Genomic DNA, 23126 nt, shown 5'->3' on the forward strand with positions numbered 1-23126 from the left:
CGGAGTAAAGTTCTTTGATAAAAATAAGTATCCTATTATCCAGCCCAATGTCTGTTAGAGTTTGCCACAGAATATCATGCCTTACACAATCAAACGCAGAGCTAAGGTCTACGTATGTTACATATAGGTTGTTTTTTTTGGCATGTATATATTTAGAAGTAATGAGGGAAAGATTTAGACCTTGCTCTATTGTCCCTCTCCCTTTCCTAAATCCATGTTGTAATGTGGATAAAACATCGTGGTCCTCAAGCCATTCCTGTATACGAGCTAGAATGATCCTGCTCGCCATTTTCATAAGGCCGTCTAGGAGCGAAATAGGCCGGTAGCAGACAGGATCATTCCTATCCCCCTTTTTATATACGGGAACCAGGACTGCCTCTTGCCAGGTCTTCATGAAACCAATTTTATTTGAGCAGTTTGGTACTTTTGTGAGTATTGGGACCCAGAGATCAGGGAGATTTTTAAAAACATCAATGGGAACACAATCGGGTCCAGGAGCTTTAGCGGCTGGGCTTTCCCTTAGTGCTTTTTGAACCTCCTCCATTCCAAACTGTATATCTATTGGGAAGGAAATACATGTATTTTCTGCTATAGGTCTTAAGTGAGGAGAATCTTCTGGGGAAGATGGAATGCTATAAAGAGCCTGAAAATGTTTCACCCATTCCTGTGCTGATATGGCGTTGTCTATGCGGGGGCCCAGCCGCTCTTGGTAGAACGGGGCATTTACAGCCTTCCAAAAGGCAAATTATCCTTTTGTTCAGACGCCAAATGAAGAGCAGACAACGCTTTAGCTTTAAGATCTTTTTTTCTATTAGTAAGGGCACTACGGTACCTACGTCTTGCAGATTGAATCTGTATTCTAGTGGATGAACTGGAGTGTAGGACTTTTTTAAGTGCAGAAAGTGCCCTGGTACAGTTTGCATCAAACCATCCGGGGGAGCCCTTAACTGTATTACGAGGGATTCTCACCAAGAGCTCTTTAATACAAGAGCAGATTTTATTAAAAGATCTAAGGACAGAAGTTGGATCTTCTTCTGGACATGTATTAATTTCCTTATGGGTAGTAGTTATCAGACTTTTGATAAAATGTTCTGGATTACCTTCTCCCACTTAATACAAAACCCATTTTGTTGCCCAAGGATAGGATTCAAGTCATAATGAGTGAGGTTAGTTTGGGCTCGGTTACTAGAGTCAAAATTATAGGTAACCGAAATAGGATAATGGTCACTCACACCAGTAATACCGGTCTCTCAGTTAGTTACAAAGGCAGCATATCGGGATGAAAAGAGTGCAAAATCTATAATTGATTTTGCTCCCCTACCATTAAAGGTTGGACTAAATATTTTAGGTGGGGTGCAAAGCTCATTAATAAAGGCTAAGGAGTGATCTCCCATTATGTTATTCAGTAGATCCCCAATCTTTGTGTGGGAGAAATGGTGGGATATCGCCCCTTGATTTTCATCCTCCAGACCACTCACCCCCTGTGAGCTCATTGGGCATATGGAACAATTAAAATCACTTACCCATATAACGGCCATGTCACCTATTAAGGTTTCTTCAATGGTATTAAGGGTAGCTGAACATTTTTTAATAACCTTCTCTACTTCTAGTGTGGGGATATTGTTGTAAAAATTTATTATAACTACATTTTTTTGAAAGCCCCAAGATGTAATTAAAATTTGGTAGTAGTTATTATCTATATAGCTTTTTAAGACGGTTGGACCAGTGGTGATTGATAGGTACAGGGATAAACCTCCCTTAGGTCTACCTCTTCTACTAGGTATAGCTGGAGTAAAAAACATTTTGTAACCCAAAAGGTGGAGTTCTTCGATTGCCCATGTTTCCTGCACGGCAATGATGGAGTGGGTCATTGTTATTAACTGCCAGTTGGTATCATTGATTTTTCCAGCAAGACCCGCCACATTCCAGGTAATAATCGAACCTGGAATTTCCCTGGTTGAAGGAGATAGTGGATCATTTGAAGGTGCTGGTGTCAAATCAGTTATGGTAGTTTGAAGAGTAGGACCGGTTATATCCCTCGTGTTATCTCTAGGTTCAGGGTGAACTAGTAGTTGTTCACCTGGAGAATGTGGTTGAAGTTGAGGGTTTATCTCACAAGGGGTTCCCTGGGTACGTCAGTCTATAACATCTAGGCCTAGGAGAGCATGGAATCTATTTGTCAATGAGGATGGGTATTGATAAGCCTCTTGCTTTCTCTGGTATTGAAACTCACGTTGGTGTTTGGGTAATATCAGTGTCCTAGGGTAGAAGTAATTTAATTGCTGAAGCTGTATGCCCAGGTTCTCCTTTTCCTGATACCAGTCATTTAGGTAGTTCATGACTCTATAGTCTTTAAAGTTGATTATTATTACATCTCCACTGATGTCCTTTGGTCTCACACCCAACCATTTAGTCCTTCTCACATGCAATATCTCTCCGTTAATGTTTGGGGGAAGGGGTCTATTCCTTTTTAACCAGTATATGGTTTTGTTTTTGAGACTCCTAAAGTCCTCATATTGACCTGGAAGTAATTCAGGAACCCCTGTCAGCACAGCAACGTAGGGGGCTGGTTCAGGCGGAAGCGTAATTTGGATTTTTCTGCCCTACTTTGGGTAGTTAAGTTATTATTACCAGGATATAGGAATATCCTTATTTTTAACCACATTACCATCTATTCTGCTTTTATTTCCACCATTAGATTCACTGTTTTCTGAAACAACCATCATGCTTTTAACCCCAATATTTTTTGAGCCCGATTGATTTTGGGATAAAGATGGGGGATCGTTAAGAGCCAACTCAGGCTGTAGTTGTTGCACCGTATTTGTATTTTCAGAAGTGGTTTTAGTTTTTTTTTGCCCTTTAGTTGTTTTAATGTCAGGCCTATGATGTTTTTCCTGAGAAGCTGGTGGGATGGTAATTTTCCTACATGATATGTTCTTAGTTGTCTGTTTGGTAAGTTCCCTTGTGAGTTCTACATTGGTTTGAGTTATACTTTCCAATTTTCCTAGCTTTTCTGTGATGATTTTTAACCTGTGTACTATGGGTAATATTAATGATTTCCTCAGATGCTCAAAATTCCCAACCAATTCTTTAATTAAAGGGGATTGTACTATGTCGTTATCTTGCCCATTTGTCTCGTTTGATGTCCGTTCTTTTTCTAAGTTTTTAACATTCCCTTCTTTGGTGTACATTTTCTTCCTAGACTTAGCACTTCTACCTTGAAACATATCCCCCCCTCGTTTCCTCTTTCTACGTGCAACCTGACTTTTAGGGATTATGGGTGAAAGGGTAGGTGATTGAGGTAACATCAGTGAGGTACCTTCCAATAAAGTCTCTAGCGGAGTTTCATTCTCTAATAAGACTATTGTGGGATCGGGTAAGAGATTCTGTTCCCGTAATTGAAGGGGGATGCTAATATCACCTTCTTTATCTCGACCGTCAAGTTGATGTAAGGGGGACCTAACCTTGCTAGCTACCCCCAATGAGACACTGATGTCTTTGGCCAACGGTGGCGAAACTGCCGTGGAGTGCAGGGAAGATAATTCCAGAATACTAGTATCCTTATATGCATGTGTTACAGGTGGCAACCTACGACGGAATCAGCATCATTCGAGGGCCATGGGGGGTGGCCCAGCCCGGCCTCCTTCGGCCCCCGAACGGCCACAAAACTGCCCGCCCTTTGCCCGGGCTTAGCCCGGCGTGTCCCGCGCGCGTTCCCGCGACGCGGGGGATGTGTCCAATTTGAAGCGCCTCCGGGCGCGGGAAATTGCGTGCGCGGCTTGTGCCGCTATGCCCCCTGGGGATTGCAGTCCTCCTCACGGCGGCCGCGATGCTCTAAAATGTGGCGGCGGGAGGACTGCAGGGCAGGGACACAAGGGGCTGTCAGAGGCTGTTGGCAAACAAAAGTTCTGCAAAGATGGCCAGGTACGTTGAGGGAGACACCCGCTCCACCGAGAATGTGTCCAATTTAAAGCTCCTCCGGGCACGGGAAATTGTGTGCGCAGCTTGTGCCGCTATGCCCCCTGGGGATTGCAGTCCTCCTCACGGCGGCCGCGATGCTCTAAAATGCGGCGGCAGGAGGACTGCAGGGCAGGGACACAAGAGGCTGTCAGAGGCTGTGGCAAACGAAAGTTCTGCAAAGATGCCCAGGTACGTTGAGGGAGACACCCGCTCCACCGGGAATGTGTCCAATTTAAAGCGCCTCTGGGTGCGGGAAATTGTGTGCGCGGCTCGTGCCGCTATGCCCCCTGGGGATTGCAGTCCTCCTCACGGCGGCCGCGATGCTTTAAAATGCGGCGGCGGGAGGACTGCAGGGAAGAGACACAAGAGGCTGTCAGAGGCTGTTGGTAAACGAAAGTTCTGCAAAGATGCCCAGGTACGTTGAGGGAGACACCCGCTCCACCGGGAATGTGTCCAATTTGAAGCGCCACCGGGCGCGGGAAATTGCGGGCGCGGCTTGTGCCGCTATGCCCCCTGGGAATTGCAGTCCTCCTCACGGCGGCCGCGAAGCTCTAAAATGCGGCGGCGGGAGGACTGCAGGGCAGGGACACAAGAGGCTGTCAGAGGCTGTTGGCAATTGAAAGTTCTGCAAAGATGCCCAGGTACGTTGAGGGAGACACCCGCTCCACCGGGAATGTGTCCAATTTGAAGCGTCTCCGAGCGCGGGAAATTTAGTGCGCGGCTTGTGCCGCTATGCCCCCTGGGGATTGCAGTCCTCCTCATGGCGGCCGCGATGCTCTAAAATGCGGCGGCGGGAGGACTGCAGGGCAGGGACACAAGAGGCTGTCAGAGGCTGTTGGCAAACAAAAGTTCTGCAAAGATGCCCAGGTACGTTGAGGGAGACACCCGCTCCACCGGGAATGTGTCCAATTTGAAGCGCCTCCGGGTGCGGAAAATTGCGTGCGCGGCTTGTACCGCTATGCTCCCTGGGGATTGCAGTCCTCCTCAGAGCGGCCGCGATGCTCTAAAATGCGGCGGCGGGAGGACTGCAGGGCAGGGACACAAGAGGCTGTCAGAGGCTTTTGGCAAACAAAAGTTCTGCAAAGATGCCCAGGTACGTTGAGGGAGACACTCGCTCCACCGGGAATGTGTCCAATTTAAAGCGCCTCCGGGCGTGGGAAATTGCGTGCGCGGCTTGTGCCGCTATGCCCCCTGGGGATTGCAGTCCTCATCACGGCGGCCGTGATGCTCTAAAATGCGGCGGCGGGAGAACTGCAGGGCAGGGACACAAGAGGCTGTTAGAAGCTGTTGGCAAACGAAAGTTCTGCAAAGATGCCCAGGTACGTTGAGATACTGGTCCGCTTTTGCTCAATCTTTTGGAGTACCACTTTTGGGGTCAAGTGCTGAGGTTCACCCATGTAATAGACCCACTATCTTCGAGATTGGTCTTGGCACGGCCGCCATGGGTATACTTACTCAAATTTTGGAGCCCAGCTATTTCAAGAAGAATAGGTTTAAGGTTATCATTGCCATGTTCCATATTTGGCAGAAAATACGGCGCAAATTGGGTATTTGTAATGTCAATATTTACACTCCATTTAAAGCTGCACGTCTCCTCCCTCCCATCTTTCAGGATTATATAATTTTTAGATGGCAGGCCTTAGGTATTCAGACTATTGGGGATTTAGTGTGCTCCTGGGAAATACTTTCTTTTTCATTTCTTAAGATGAGTTCAAGCTGGATACTCATGATTTTTTTTAAATACTTGCAGATCAGATGTTTTATCCATAAACGTCTCAATGAAACCCCCTTAATGCTAGATAAGGTTGATATATTTCAATTAATACAAAGAAAAGCTAGAATAGGGATGCTGTACCAACATTTACTGGCTAGCCTCCCGGATGACCTAGAGCTGCAGAATTTGAAGTGGGGGGTTAGACTAGGTAAAACCGGGATTGATCTGAGGACTACTTCGGAGCTAGCTTGCGAGGTCCTGGTCTCAGGCAGTTTACGGACCCGAAGCTATATGGCTGCATTTAATTTATATTATACGCTTGCAAAAATAGCGAAATGGGGTGGTAGGAAGGGGGATCATTGTGCTTGGTGTGGGTTGTATGCATATGTTTTATCTTTGCCTGGACCTTCATGATTTCATGCTCGATGTGGAGCGATTTATCAATGGCACGCTTAATATCCCTTGCACGTTATCGTCAGATGGTTATAATGGGCTCTGAAGGCTCTTCACGGCTCGCAACTCCCAGTATGACACTGCTTTTTGTTTATAGCTATGTCATTGATTCGTGTTTGCATTACCTCACAATGGTTATATCCTGACCCACCTGCATTTAGTAACTGGAGAGCTAGAACGCTTGCTATTCATAATCTGGAGGTCTCTGTGTTTACTCGAAAGGGTAGGAGGAAGCGGAAGCAGGACTGTAACATCTGGGCCTCTGTGAAGGAATGGTTAAAATAGGCATTGTGAGTCCTTTACACATATAAAAGGCTGTTATTGTTGTGTTGCTGTTTTTCATTAATATTCCGTCTTTTTTATATTTTTTATTAACATGTTGATAGCCCCAGCGGTTTACCAAATTTGATGTATGTAGATATGTTTTTACACTTTACTGTCTAATCTCAATTAAAAAAAAAAAGAAGGAAATCAATAAAGATACCGCATACAAAAAGAAAACATGACCCGGAAGGTGACCGGGATTAAAACAGTCCGACCAGCACCGGATTTCACTAGCGATTTTGACTATTCGGATGCCAGGCCTTCACGGACTATAACAGACTGCTTAAGTAATTTTCTTATTAAGAGCATTTATAATCCTAAGCCGCTGCTATCTGGAAATCGTCCACACAACTTCTTTTGCGCAGTTAAAAGTGGTTCACTTTGTTTTCTTTTCGGGGCACCAACACCATAATATTCTTAGTCGTTTTGTTTGGGAGAACGAAAGCCGCCTTGAACTTGTACGTGCAACGTTTTTCATGCTGTTAAAGCATCCACCTTTCTTTTACCTTCATATTGTTACAAAGTTCCTTGCACACAGTGCTACAATATAATTTAAAATAAAGGAACTTGAGTCCGCTCGCTCATGCAAGCTGATTGCCGCCTTCAAGGACACACGCGCTACGCACTGCGCAGTATAACATTGGGCACCATATAATATTTGATATTTGTCCCTCCGTTCCGTCTATAAAGGGGCTACGTAGAGCAGAATGTCTTTCATATTGATGCACATGGGTTCTGCAGTTTTTAATACAGTAGCAAAATCCTTGCAAATGCCCTTTGCCAACACAGGCATGCCTGGGCTAAGAAACTTGGAGCTCACTTAAATGAACCCTCTTTTACTTAATAAATGTGGTTTCACATAAATTGTCTCTAGATAAAGGGATAATTCCAAAGTCATGAGTTCTACAATTGAGTAACGGGCAGGACCAACGTATAAATACCCCTTCTTTGGTTTCCTCATTAGATTCTATACATTTGATGATCGAGTTTACAACGAAGAAAGGCAAGTCAGAAGTCGTGAATTTCTATACACAAGTAAGCTTTTCTACAATTTTTTTTTTTTTTTTTTTTGAAAAAAAGACCTTTATTGTGAGTGTCGCCAACTGTCAGCATACATTGTCATTGCAGTTCGACTGTACAGTGCACAAAACTCTGCATAAGCCCTGGGGGCAAGTCCACTGAACCTTATACACAGCCTGTGTGCCGGCATCCCGGAGGCCCGGCGGCGTGAATTGATGGCATCATTCAACACAATACAATGTTATCGTGCACTGTTGGCCCCCAGCTAATCATCAAGGCAGTCGACAGTCAATGAATGGAGACATATTAGTACGGTCTTTCATGAACCAGGAAAGGGCAGGAAAGGAAAAGTGGAAAAGGGAAAAACTAACCTAAACTACCCCTAAACAACCCCCGGGCCCTCCCCGTTTGCTATTGAGTACCGTGAAGGAGTCTTAGTGACGCTTCCTATGTAAGTGAAGTCGTGTATGCACTGTGTATGTTCTGCACCCACCACCCGCTTGCCCTGTCCACTAAGTCATGACACACCCGACCCACCCTCCCCGTTAACCGCCTACACTCTCCCTGGACCCACCACCCCCCAGAAGAACATCAAATCCCCCTCTGCGGTGATTGCCTCAGTTCCATAGCATTCTCTAACTCCTCATCCTGATGTTCCTCGGCTGCCGACATGTCACTGTCGTCCACCTCCCCCTTCTGTTGATACTCCTTGTAGAGATCCCAAAAGGACTTCGGTCTACTCTTGGGCGACAGCAGCTCGCTGTACAATTCCGTCTGAGTGCAGCAGTATTGGAGATCCCTGAGCCATCTCGTCTTGGTGGGGAGTGGCCCGCGCATCCAGCACGCTGCCACCACCCTTCTGGCCAACAGCAACGCTACATCCACTAATCTACGGAACGCAGGGGCTAGCGGTTTGGAGAAGCCCAATAGCGCGAGCAATGGGGATCTCAACAGCGGCTCCCCTAAAATCTTTTCCAACTCCGCGAAGACCTCCTCCCAGAAAGCACTCACCCCCGGGCACAGCCACGCTAAATGAAAGAAGTCAGCAGTGCCGGTCCTGCAGCGCTCACACTCCGGGGAGCCACGTAGGCCGTAGCGGTGAAGTCGCTCCGGGGTATAGTATACTCTCTGTAGAAATTTGAAGTGCACCAAGCGCTGCCTACCATTAAGCGAGATCCTACGGGTGTTGGCGCAGCAATAGCGCCACATAGCATCGTCGATGGGGGTTTGGAGATCCGCTTCCCACGCCGCCCTAGGAGCCGAAGTGGGTAACGTCTGATATGAAGGTCCAAGCCTGTTAACCATAGAGACCAATTTAGCCGGGGTTTTCGTTTTGATGATATGTGTCAGTTCAGGGACCTCCTCCGGCTCCCGTAGCGCGGGGCCCAGTATTTCTCTGCAGGCCGACCGTATCCTGTGATATTGGAACCTCTGCAGCAGCGACGGGGCCGGGGTGACAGGGGGGAGTTGTTCCCAGGTTTTCAGCGTACCGTCCAAGAACAAGTCCTCCATTGTTTGCACGCCGAGGGCTTTCAAGGCCTCTGTCACCCCCCTCTCATTGAGCGGATCTAGCCATAGGGCCCAGGCCACAGGCATCTGTGGGGAGTACAGTAAGGCACATCCCCGTTCTCTCAGCAGTGCGTGCCATGCATGGTTCGTCGCCTTAAGCGAGTCCATCCGCCCGATTGCTCGGTCTGTTGGGAGACAAATTGTGGCTGGCAGGGGGAGTGGGTCTGCGAACAGCCTCTCTAGTATGAGATGTGGAATGCGGGCATCTCCGTGGATCCAGGAATGCAAATGTGTCGCCTGTGCCACCCGGTAGTAGCGCTCCAAGTCCGGCGCCCCCAGTCCCCCCATTTCACACGGGAGTATCAGTGTCGCCCATTTGACACGAGGTTGCTTTCCGCCCCAGGCGAGCTTGACTAGGACTTGGTTTAAGCGCTTAAAGAACGATTTCGACAATACCACCGGGATGTTGACAAATAGGAAGCGTCCACATCGTCCACCAGTTTGGTAAATGCGACCCCGTAGTTGTCGCGGATCAGGAGCTCAGGATCCGTGTGGAGACGGATGCCCAGGTATCGCACCGAGTCGTCCGTCCACTGTAGGGGATACTCCATCTCAAACGGCTGCGTGACTGGGGTCAGGGGGAAAGCGATGGACTTGTCCCAGTTCACTTTGAGTCCCGACAGCGCACCAAAGCGGACCACTTCCCTGAGTATCGGCGACAAATTGGTTACTGGGTCCCGGACATACAGTAAGGTGTCCAGTGCTTAATTTGTAAAATATGAAGTGCAGGTGCTCAAATGTTTGTCAGAGGCCACACCTACTTTTTACTGGCTCCACCCACTCCCTTCACTGGCTCCACCCACTTACTATTTCAGCTCCACCCACATCGTTAACTGCCACTGCTAAAAGTCAGATGCAATATATACCTGATCTGAATTACTGCAAGGGAGCCTTCTCATAGTAAAGTTTTGATAGGAGATTCTCATGCCCTGTGAACATTTTTATAAAGATTAAATCAAAAGTGCATTTAAAGCACAATTTTGGAATAAATTATCTAAAATCAATAATGCATTGAAAACAATTTAGATTATGTAGAAGCACATCTGACTTTATTCATTGCATTGTAAATTGGTGAGCACTTGCATTAACCCAACCACACACACTGTGTGAAATGAAAGTCACAAAACTACTTTCAGTATATTTGCCCTTTTCTGAAATTATGAGATGAGCATCCCATTAACGTGTCAAAGTACAGAGAAAATGCAGCATCTTGCAAACCCATATGGGAAAAAAAACCCTGATTGAGCTACACCTACAGTAGGTTGAAAGTAAATTTGGCTAGGCCTAGGAATTTGGAGGAATCCCAATCAATCAGTCAACCAATATTGCTTTGAAGTTCGAATTAAATTCATAGAGGACACTGAGAGGGTCATGGCTGACCTACTCCTGTCAGTTTCTTTGCACATCATCTCTTTAATACATATTACTTCATGCTACTACTACCATGCGGTGATGTGACCTGCTGCGACCGCTGTCACGCCACCACCACACTGCACATTATGCAATATTCCTGCCCTTCGCAAAAGATTACTTCGCTCACGGCCGGCTTTACAACTGGTGGCGGCGTGGCGTCCTGTGCGACAATGTTGGCGCCCCCAATGACCACCCCTCACACGCATTCCCTCAGTACAACCCTTTAGCACTGCCCTTCAAGTCTCTATAACATAATCACTGTCTCTCAGATTAATTTAGTTTTATAGCGCCTCTCATACCAGTGTAAGGTTTCAGAGCACTTTGCATCATACACACATTGCATATATACAAATCCTACGTGTGTAAATCAGTATATAGGGAATGTTACATTAGACAGAACTACAAGGTATAGGAGTCACATATCATCCATGATTGTCATTGTGCAATATAGTTTAAGAGTTCTAAGTCTGGAAAAGCGCAAATTCAGAATTTAAAAAATAACAGCATTGTTAGGGGTTCTCTGCAACAAGAATTGATTTCTACCCAAATGAACCCTTTTTTGCAAGATTAGGATAATGAAAGATTGGGCAAAAAAACATATAGCTGTAATATATAACTTGCAGTTTGCATGCAGGTCTTTGATTACTCTCAGACTAGTTAATAGCTTGCTGTTCTATGATAGGATTTTAACTTACAAACTGCAAGTAACAAAAGGATCTCTCTGATAGAAGCAGTAACACACTGACCTACTTTACATTTTTATGCACTTTTTGATCTGCAAGGTAAACGTTTAATGCAGCAGGTATATTAACCATCTGTACTACCTTACAAGCAGTCACAACTTCCCCTATACAAAACTCTTGTCTCTCTCCAGGAAGATGATTAATCACCAGTTATCTTGACATTTTAATTTATGCCTAAATATTACTGAGGACAGGAAGGAACTCGGCAGCACTGCAGCGGGTGCTTTTAAAATAAGAATATACTGGCAAACTGACGCCCCCACAGTGTAACATGAAAGAATGAAACAGAGCCGAGTTACTATGTCAATGCACGCAGTATAATGGTGACTGGACCCTGCAGTGCTCAGCCTGCTGACACCTTCACTGTCCTCTCAGTCTGTGTGTCAGCCATGGAAGAAAGGGTCAAACTTAAAGCCCCTCCTCCTTAAAAAAAACCAGCAAGAGTGTCAAACCTGTCCTCCCTCCCAGGCAAGGCTAACTGAAAAGGACTTGAAAGGGTCGTACACAGGAGCCCCGTCGTGTCCTTTGAACTGCGAGGCCGCCGCCTACCTGCATTGTCGACCCCAGGGCCACGGCACACACACTGACTCACACACTGCTTTCTTTGCACTTGAGTATAAAGTGAAATGCCGCCCGTGTACATTTCCGGTGGGGGTGGGGGGGATATATGTTCCGTGTTTTGTACTCTTGATACTAGAGCAGTGTCCAGAGCGAGAGTCTGAATCCGGGGTGTTCAGCAGCACCCCTCGGCCATGATACATACAATCCTAAAGTGTTAATTCCCCCACACGCATCATTCCCGCAACATCAAGCTAAGGGCAGGGCGGCCACGCCATCACCACATCAATCAACATATATGAATCGAATCGAATATCCGAGTCTGAGACCTGACTCGCTGTCTCACTCGGGACACTGCTCTGTCACTGACTGTTAGGCGAAGGCTGCTGCGAGCCTGCGCAGCTGCTTCAATAACTGATTAGGCTGCAGCACCTCAGCGCCGGCCCTGCCAGGCCCTGCCTCACCTCCCGCTGCTGCTGCTTAGGCTGCGCAGTTTTATTTTAACTGATGATGATTTAATTTAGGCCTGCCAACCAGGCCATGCCTCACCTGGTGCTGTTGTACTAGTCTGTAACTGTAGTGTCTACTACTCCTCAACACAGCCAACCTAACATCATCCAGATCGCGCTGCTTGCCTCTCGAGCTCAGGGACGGACTTTGAATAGTGGCGGTCATGATCCACTCCACATCCACGACGACTCAGTGAGGTCAGGTGCGGCCGGGTATTGCTGGGGCATAGCAAAAAGCAGCGGGAATGCGCGCGCATTGCAATGAAAATCTGCGCACGATGCATGCTGCCGTGCACAGCCCCAACCCCCACAGAAGACCAAAGCCCTGCCCAGGCCCCAGTTACTAGGCAATTAACTTGGTGTGTCTGACTCCCGCCCACTGGGTCGGGCGGGGCCAGCCCAGAACTAACTTGAACGTGTGACTCGTGACTCTGACTGGTGAGAAAAGGAAACAGAATCGAGTCAGAAAGGAACACACAGTAAAGTATTTTAAATTAATTTCTTCAACATCTCTCAGTCAGCTATAACACAAGCAACTGCGTACTGCAAGCAACCAGTCCAGTACACAGTGCGTAACACTCTTAACTAAACAGCAGCACTTACGCTACAGCAGCACTCACTGTATGCCACTAATTACTATTAAATAAATGACGTGCACTAAATGTGTGTAGACCCGGCCCTGATAATTAAGTGCCGGTGCTAAGCACCGGCAAGCACCGGCACAAATTAAGCACTGAAGGTGTCGTCTGCATAAGTCAAGATGCCAATCTTATATGTGGGGAAGCTGACACCCTCCAGGCTATGGTATTCCCGCATGGCACACGCTAGTGGTTCAGCCACCAGTGCATACAACAGGGGGGACAAGGGGCATCCCTGTCGAGTACCTCTACCGATATGTATCGGTTCCGAGACCCTGTCGCCGAGGCGCAGGCGGGCCGAAGGGCGATGATAGAGTGCCCCTATTCTCTGCAAAAACGGTTCTCCCAGCCCCAATTTGCGCAATACCCTAATCATGAACGGCCATTCGACAGAGTCGAACGCCTTCTCCATATCTAGGAATATCGCCAAGGCGGGATTCTCCTGCTTCACATGCTGTATCGTTCCCAGCACTGTGCGGATGTTATAGGTTAGGTTCCTGCTAGGTACGAAGCCCGATTGTTCCGGCGCCACCAGTTCTGGGACCAGCAGCGCGAGTCTGTTGGCTAGAACCTTTGCATAGAGCTTCGCGTCCACGTTCAGCAAGCTGAGCGGACGGTACGATCCACAGCGGTCCGGGGGCTTCCCTGGTTTCGGGACCGTAACCAGCAGAGCTTCCCGCATTGAGGGCGGCATTTCTCCCTCCTCGCATACGGTGTCAAAGAGGGTAATCAGATGTGGGAGTAATAAGTCTTTAAATGCTTTGTAAAAGCCAGCCGTGAGGCCGTCAGAGCCTGGGGCGCTCCCCGACCGCATGCCACCCAGGGCCTCCAGAATTTCATCCTCATGGAAGGGCGCCATTAGAAATTCCCTGTCTGAGTTCTTAAGGAACGGCATCGAGATGTAATCTAAATAGTCGTCAATCTCGGTTTCCGCTCCCCCCGCCCTAGAACGATACAGTTCCGAGTAGTAGCGTCGGAACGTCTCCAGTATCTGGTCTTCCTCAACCACCCGGTTACCCTCCGGGGTCTGCAATTCATCTATCACTAACGGTTTACGGGATCCCTTGGCCATACGGGCCAGCAGGGCCCCCGGCCTCTCCCCCTCCCCATAAGCCCGAGCCGTGGCATACTTTCCCATATAGAGGACTTCTCTATCCGCAAGTGCGTGATATTCCGCCAACATGGGCACTAGGTCTCGTCCCGCCCCTCCTTCCGGGTCCGCCAGCTGCTCCCTTTCTAGAGCCGTCATCTTGTTCTCCAAGTCGGAGAGGTCCCTTCTAATGGAGCGTAGGACGCTGGAGTGTTTGGACATGGCCATCCCCCTGATATAGACTTTGAAGGCCTCCCACACAGTGAAGAAGCTATCTACGGAGTTAGTATTGGTGGCGAAGAATCTTTCTATATCTTCCGCCAATTCCCCTCGGAAGGCGTCATCTAGTAGCGCATAGGGCGGGAAACGCCAAGTATAAGGCGGGATCCCTTTTCTGTCGGTGGAGAGACTGATCAGGACCGGGGAATGATCCGATAACGTGCGTGGGAGAACTGCACACGAGCTGATGCCGCCCAGTACCGAGGAGGAGGCGAGCCAGTAGTCTATCCTAGTGTGTATGTTGTGATATGCTGAGTAATGCGTGTAACCGCCCTGCGTAGGGTGCTTTTCCCGCCAAACATCCACCAGGTCCAGCTTCGTCATTTCCGCTCTCATGTAGACAGCAGACGCAACTGGTCTTCGAGTAGGGCCCGCAGAACGGTCCCTGTCAGGGTCAAATACAAAGTTGAAGTCCCCCCCCCCAACAGCATCTTGGTGTGCGTGTGTGACCTACAGGTGGCTGACAGTGCTGCATAGAACTCCGGGCTATCATGGTTAGGGCCATAAACGTTTACCAAGAGCAGGTCCAGCCCCCTCCCCGTACACCTAGCCACCACATATCTACCCTCAGTGTCCACAGAGAGCGGGTTCAGTTTCAATCTCGAGGCGGGGTTAACCCAGGTGATCACGCCACGGGCGTGGGAGGTGAATCCCGCTGCTACTATATTCCCTGCCAACCCTCTAGCCTGCAACATCTTACTGTGGACGGGCAGGTGTGTCTCTTGCAGCAGGGCCACATCCACATGGTGTCTATTAAGAAAGCTCATTACCTTCCGTAGCTTTCGGTGGTCATTCAGCCCTCGCACATTCCAGGTCAACAGGGACAGCGCGCGTTGGGCATGCGGGCGTTCAGGCACTACGGCAGCAGACATCGTAAAGCACAACGCGCCATATTAACTCCCTCGGGAGGTGACGTTCCCTCAAACAGTGCATCATCGCTCAGGGCAGGCAGACAGACACTCCGCTCACGCGCACTCACCATTCGCCAGATACTCATAGCAAACCACAGGCCCTTCAATTCCCGAACAGCAACCAACCCCTCAACTTTAGCCCCACCACCCTCCCCCCTGTCCCCACCCCACCCACAGCTGACCACCCCCAACCCGGCCAGACAGAACCCCTCACAAGTCCCCATCAACTCAGGTACCCCAAAGTAGCGGGCGATACAAGTCCCAACTCCCTGGGGAGTGTCTCAACCAAAAGCACAGGGGCAAGGCGTGCCGAAACTGCATGGAAATCACCAGTGGTGTGAAAGTCCTTTTTTCCTCCAGGTCCGCCTCCCCTCCTAGCCCCATCGTGTTGCAATGCCTCACACTGAATTCACCCAGTTCCCCACCCGCCCCCCAACCCGTCCCTGAGTACGACACAGTGAACGCCTCACCGGCAATTGTAGATTGGTCCAACAGCAACTAGGCAGTAGGAGCCGCTGCGATATTACTCCACCCGTCTCCCAGCCAATGTCTCCAGTTGGGTCAAGGACGCAGCTCATAATATGGAGACACACAGTGTACCCACAGTAGCATGCTCAACCAGGACACTTGCAACTAAGTACAGGAAAAGCCGGGTGCACTGTCTCAGTCCTGTTCCTCCAGGGTCGACACCTCCCCCGAATCCTCTCCGTGCCGCTGCCGGTGTTCCTTACGTTCTTTGGCCCAATTTTTCAGTGACTTCTGTAGTTCCTTAGGGTCCGTGAAGAAGTACGATTTCCCGCCGGTGTTAATCCTCAATTTGGCCGGGTACAGCATCGCATAGTCTAGGCCCAGCTCGCGCAGCTGTTTCTTATGCGGAATGAACTGGCGGCGCTCCTCCTGTACTTTGGCCGTGAAGTCGGGGTACAATGAAATATTCATGCCTTTCACCTGTAGTTGTCCTTTTTCCCGAGCCAGCCGCAGGGCCGTGTCTCTGTCTCTGTAGTTTAGGAGCTTGGCAATGATGGGTCGGGGTGGCAGTCCAGGTTGGGGCTGAGGGCCCAAAGTACGATGCGCCCTCTCCACAATGAACATTGGGGAGAAGGCCTCCTCCCCAAGAAGCGTTTTCAGCAGGTTTTCCACGTAGAGCTCCATCTTGCCTGTCCTAGTCGATTCCGCTACTCCCGTTATGCGAATGTTCGATCTGCGGGAGCGCGCTTCCAAGTCCTCTGCCTTGTCACGGATCACTTGGAGCAACCTGCCGAATTGTCGACGGTCTTTGTCCCACTCGGTCTGTGCCTCCTCCGCCTCCGTGAGGCGCCTTTCTGCCATGTCGAGGCGCTCCGCGTGTTTGTCTACTCGTTCCGCCATGCGGTCCATGCGGTACGATAAAGTGTCGATCTTGGAGCCCACTGCCTCTATGCTGTTCTGGATTCCTTTCTCCATCGCTGCCAGCAGGTCCCGGAGATCTGTAGGGGCCGTGGACGCTGTGGCTCCTTTCGGGGAGGCCTCCGCCGCCGGGGGCTCCGACCCCTTCGTCTTCCGGCGGTCAAAGGAGAGTTTGGCCTGCGTTGCATCGTGTTTCCCCATGATGAAGATCCAGCACCAGGGAGGATTTCTGTCTCACGATAACCACCCCGTAAATGACCGGGCAGTGTCGCAAGGGTAGCGCTCCGCAGAAACGTTGGCACTGGCGGGCCAAAAATGGCGGCTGCGGCGCAGTTGTAACCTCCGGGGTGCGTCTTGTGTCGGAGTTCGCAGACCGCCCAGAGCAGTGCCGGCCCCGCCGGGCGTGCTAGCGGTAGTGTCCCTGCTGTTGTAGCGTCGCTGCGTGTGGGTTCCCAAGGGAGCCGCAGCGATCACTCGGACCGTGCGCCGTCCCAGTATCAGCGTGCTGCTCTCTCCGGCTCCCCTGGGTGTCGAGGCCGCACGTCAGGTGACGTCGTACGGCCCGCTCCGCAGGGCAGGTCGCGGCTTCAGGCCTGGTCCGCGCCACTCTCCGTCGCCGACCGTGTACGGGTCGCTACCCACAGCTCACAGTCATCCCGGGCCTCTCAACCGGGTCGGGGGGGCACCAGGGGTCACCAGGCACCGAACTCAGCTAAATTGGCATTCAGTAGGATAGATTATCAGGATATTTTAGGGGCTTAGGCGAGGAGCCGAAAGCTCACACGTCCGCCATCGACGCCGGCTAGCTCCGCCCCCCCAAGCTTTTCTACAATTCATACACTTTTATTTTCTTCACTGAAAACGATATGCAAGACCAGCCTCAACAATTTTTTTTTTACATTTCTTTTGACTTTATAGTGGTGCCAAGGGCGGCAACTGTCACTGTATGGTGAACAGTAAATTAAACAAGGAGATTTAAGCTTTCATAAAAGACAGAGGTATATGAATTGGGTCGGTTTTTGCATGAGTGGAGAAGGAATGGATGTGATTAGTATTCAGTTCCTAAACTGGAGCATTCTTCTCTTTTTAAATTCTCAGTTCTTCAAGTGTTCTGGGTCCTGAGGAGAACCCTTCAAGAGATTTAAGTGGGTTTGAAACGCGTCAACAGTTCCTTTTGACCAAATAGGTATTCAGGAGGATGCAATACCACTTGTGCTCACAAAACATATTTTTCTTTCGCGGTTAATACAATTGGAGTGAGCAGAGTAGGGTCACCATTTGGTCACTACCTCTAAAATGAGTTAAAAAAACAACCGAGTGAGATAGTGTTCAGAGGTATTGGTTTTTAATGTGACTGTGGGTAAAGAACTTGTACAGAACCAGAACTACATATGTGGTTCATGTTATTTTATTGTACTGTGATGTGCTTGTATATTGACTATATACTGTCATTTAATTTATTGTTCATTTTTCTTGTTGTGTTCTCAGTGTATGTTCAAATATCTAAAAATAAAAGGTTTTTTTTGTAAAACAGAACAAAAAAATCTTTAAAAAAAAGAAATCAAAAACCAAAATAATTAAAAGCAAAGAAAATAATAAAACATATTTTTTCAGATCAGAATGATATGGTCTTGGGATCTTTGTATGAAAGGTTGAATGAATGCACATCAGTATTGGCCCTTCTTGTGGTGGTTTCTAGTTTATAACCCGGCCTTACTGATTAAGGGCAAAACCCTTTTGTGGTTTGCACTAATTCTGATCCTGGCGGACTGGACACTCCATCACAAATGTGATGGATATCCCATACAATGCCATTATATCCTATTGAACTTGTAATATGAAAGACTGGATATCTTATCGAGCAAGACCATAATCAGGCCCTAAGTCAGAAGGTAAAATCTTTCACCAAGATGAACCTGGTTGGTGTGTCCAACCCACACACCATCGCAGTCAGTCTCAAAATGTTGCTGGATCCTCGGCAAGCTCAGCCAGTGACTATCTTGGCAGGGAGAATCATAGAGGTTTTGTGTATCTTTTGGCGCATAAGAGGGGGTCACATTCAGAGATAGACAAGGTGTATGTGTCCTTAGATATTCTTGGGCCTTGTCCTGTGGATGACTCCCTGGTTTTGCTGTTACCATCTGCGGTGTATACGTCCCCTGCAGCAGCACTTACTTTCCTTTATGGGAATGTAGCTGGTTTGTGCCATCAATATATTTTCAACGAATGGGTTGATTTTATGTCTAAATTCAATATTCACTGCCTACAGGAAACCTGAGCAGTGGAGCAAATCCACTTAAATGGCATTAAAACATTTCACAGCCCAGCGATCGAGTCCAACTATTGGCGACCCAAAGGCGGGCTGTGTATTTATGTGTCAAATATGTTGGCTCCTATAAATAATACAATGATTGCCACAAGAGTGTTCTATCAAATTGTGTCTTTTCAAATCTCTGCTCACGCAACTCTGGCCATTGTCAATTTTTATAATAATGCGTGTACATCGGAAATTAGTACAGCTCTCCACCAACTACATCATGACTTGAAGAAAGCCTTTCCCACCAATTGCAGGGATCCAATTATCTTATGGGGCGGAGATTTCAACATACGTATATGCCCTGTGCAATCTAATAAGGTGTGTGGCATGACATCTCCTGATAACTCTGAGATTAGCCACTTTTTACATTCGGAGTACCAGGATCACTCTAAATGATTTACTTTTTAAACATAAGCTGTAGTTCTGTAATTAAATTATCCGTATACCAGTTACAGTAAGGTGTACCTACAATGGAAGGGGCGATAACAGTGTGATAGACTTTCTATTGTTCCCCCAGCGTTATTCAACACTGGTCTACGAGTTTCTGCTTTACGACATAGCGATTAGCTATCATTTCCCCCAAAGTGTCGCCTTGAATTTTGACCTTTCTGGTCAGCCGCGATATGCACAAAAATGTACTGCATCAGAAGAAATTGTGATTTCCCGCCATAATGAGTACGCGTTAAGATGGTCCTTGGTGGATCCATCTAACTTCCTAGTAAAACTAATTCAAAAAGAGAGGGAGGCTTTTGAAGTATGCTTAGATGAAACTACAGAGGCACATGAGTTTATTTTAACATTCAATCGCATAAAAAAAGGCATTGGCGAGGGGCTCCCTGCAAAGCAGAAAAAAGGAAAGGCGGGTGATTGTGGCTGGTTTGATGCAGCTTGTACAAAAACTCATAGAAATTTAAAACTAGCCATAGCTAATTAACCAAGATCTGTTAGTAAGGTCTGGGAATGTAGACTAGCTTATAAACTAGCCATTAAACAACTGAAAAGAAATATGAAGGAGGAAACGTCAAACAGATTACTTGATGCTAGTCTGTTCAATGATAATACCACGTTTTGGCGTGTCATCAATTCTCCTTCCCATAGCTCCCCAGACTGCCCTCGAGCAGAGATAGCCATTACAGAGGCAGCATAGATAGCACATTTTACTAATTTGTATTCTCCTAAGGAAGACATTGTAACCCCTCCCCCAATTGTTTCTGCTCATACTGGGCCCGCACCTGTTACCAACGCTTCTAATTTTACTGGACCTTTAGACAACTCAAGATACCCAGAATGTTCTTTCAACAAAGTTGTTCTGGCACTGAAAGCAAGTATGTGGGGTAAAGCCCCTGAGGTCTGATGGGATCCCTAGTGACCTATTTAAATTTAACACTAATCTTTGGGGCCCCATCCTCACGTCGCTCTTTAGAGCCTGCCGGGAACAAGGTTTTTTAGCCACCTGGCCTGAGTTGCTTATTGACCTCATATTCAAGAAGGGTGACCGTAACAACCCAGCACAATACAGGCCTATTTCTCTTCTGGATTGCTTGGTAAAGGTAGCTGGTTGTATGCTCTCAGGACGACTTCAGGACTGGTAAGAAACAAACAATATCCTCTCGCACCCGCAGTATGGTTTTAGGGCTGGGCTTGGAACTGTAGAGCAGGCCATTAATCTAGACTTATTAATCTGCAAATACGTGCATCTGAAAGGCGGCAATTTGTTTTTAGTTTTTGTAGATTTGTCTTCTGCGTTTGATTTAGTAGCGCACGATAAGCTATGGGGAATCATGGTTAATATGGGCGTGGACCCTACTATCGTGAACATTCTTAGAGATTTGTACGCCCAAGGCAGAGGTAGAGTCCGCTATGGCCTTAATGGCAACTGTACTGGGCCATTTAAAATAGGAAGAGGGGTATGCAAGGGATGCATACTGGCCCCCTTCCTGTTTAATCTCTATATTAATAGTGTAGGCGACATATTGGCAGGCAAATGTGCGGACCTACCCCAGGTGGGACATCGGCCTACACTGGCTCTTTTCTATGCCAATGACGCAGTACTAATGGTCCGCACTCCTTTTGCCCTCCAGCGTCTAATGATGAGTATGCTCAGTTCATTCAAAACCTTGGGCTAAAAATTAATATTATCAAAACCTTTGCCATGAAGATCGGGAATAAGATCACTCGCTGCTGTGACATCTTCATTGAGGGTTTCACAATTCAGTTCACAGCGTCATTCTCATATCTAGGCATTGTTTTCAGTCAATCTGGGTATTGGAAAGGGGCGACTAAATCAAGGCGACTCCACTTTACGAAAACGATAATGGCTCTACTAAATTTTGCTAGACAGCTTGGCATCAAACATCCGAAAGGATTGATGACAATTCATAAGGCCAACTGTAGATCCATTGCTATGTACAGGGCTGAGCTCTTGCGGCATGGAAAGATTGATATACTCCAGATTGAAGAGAACGCTTTTTTAAGGTCTCTCCTCGCTCTCCCGAAAGTAGCCCTACCTATCGGTGCCACACCGAACTAGGAGCCCCTTACGTAGCAGATTTAATCAGGATCCAGCCAGTTCTGCTATGGCACAAAAAATGATCATCTGAATATACTCCTCTCAATGGAGCCATAATTGCTGACTGTCTAAAATCTTCACATGCCCTTAACATCCCTTGGCTTAAACATGTGTACAACTTCCTGACAGACCTCGGCCATCCCGAATATTTCAATCTTCCCGAGAGTCTGGAAAGTGTCCCAACAAAAGCTTTGCAACGGAAATGCATTTCATTATTGGAGGAAACGAGATTAGCTTCTGAAATCTGGAAACCCACTGTATTGAGGAATCAAATGATCTTGAGTAGTTTCTATATGCAACCATACTTAGCTAATGTATATAATCTGCGCCACAGGTTTGTGTTGACCTGCTTTCGGTTGGATATTTTCCACAGTTTAATTCGTTTTCCTACTATTAACAACTGGTCACCTGACCTGGGGAATTGCACGTGTGATGATACCTCACCACAGAATACCATGCCAAAATATGCTTTTCTGTAAACACTTTTCAGGGCTGAGAAAGAAACTCATTAAACCCTTGTTATTACAACTGGGTTTTTTACAATGCTGTCCGGCTTTTGTTTATCTGCAAATGCTGCTGAGCTTATACACATGTGTAGTTATGTCACGATTTCTGCTGGCCGTTATTAATTACAGGAAGCAGTTGTAAATAGTAAATTGAGTGATTATGCAGCGACAACACTTTTTATACATGTTTTTATGTAGAATAATTTCTTGAATTCTGTTTTAAATTTGCCCTTTGGTTTTTAAACTCTGTCATGGATGTATTTTTGTAGCTTTTATGATTCACTTTGTGACTTCGAATAAAGCTTATTTTTTTTGACTGATTGACTATCTTGGCGCTATTTCAACTTAACAAATCAAATCATTAGGTCTTTATTTCGAATAAAAATCATAAAAAAACACTACCATTTAGAACCAGATTAAAAAATCGAAATACATCAAAGTATAACTTTAACAATTACTATAAATTTCATAGTCATAGGTGTTTAGCAAAAATGTACATGCGAAGAGTGCAAGACTGTTTTTGCAGTCACTGCGCACTTTAGGAGGGTATTACCACTCCTTCCCTGCCCCCGCTCTCTAACGCAAAGCGGGTTGAAGTAGCAGGAAATAAAATGATAACACAAGTTATTATCATTTATTTTCCCTTTGTGTCACTGCAAAAAAGCAGTGGAGGAGCCACCACGGTATAGAATAAATCTGCTGTGCATAAGTTTGTATTCCTTCTTTTGTGCTTCAGACCATTGACACGTATACCAGCAATGAAATGCCTGCTGTGACACAACCACACCAAGTATACGGGTTTCCCACATAAGAAAAAGCACACAAACCTCCAACCGAACGTAAAAGTCCCCCATTATCAGTCTGTATAAAAAGTGCTGCATGGACTATAGTTGCAGGTGCGTACTACACAAATTCTAGATGAAAACATTCAGTTAGTAGTTATCGTGAAAACTACGGGCCAACATTGGACAAGAGGACTCCTCTGCTGAAAGATTATACATAGTTCAGGGAGCGAAGCCAATGAGACCTGCAATTGGAATATATCCTATATACATGTATTCGTTTACAAATTTAGCTAATTATAGCGCAGACATAGAAACGCTTTGTTGCTGCTTTATCAGAGCCACGAAAAATCACTGGCAGTAAACATAACATGATATGACATAG

The 23126-nt window shown here is 47.1% G+C and overlaps 1 protein-coding gene across 1 annotated transcript in view; it reads right to left on the reverse strand.

Moving 5' to 3' along the window:
* Positions 1-23126, reverse strand: part of LOC147748527 (uncharacterized) — a 567546-nt gene that overhangs the window by 345183 nt on the left and 199237 nt on the right. The window lies entirely within an intron of this gene.

This window comes from Lissotriton vulgaris, chromosome 1_1 (genome assembly GCF_964263255.1).
Source record: "Lissotriton vulgaris chromosome 1_1, aLisVul1.2, whole genome shotgun sequence".
NCBI lineage: Eukaryota > Metazoa > Chordata > Amphibia > Caudata > Salamandridae > Lissotriton > Lissotriton vulgaris.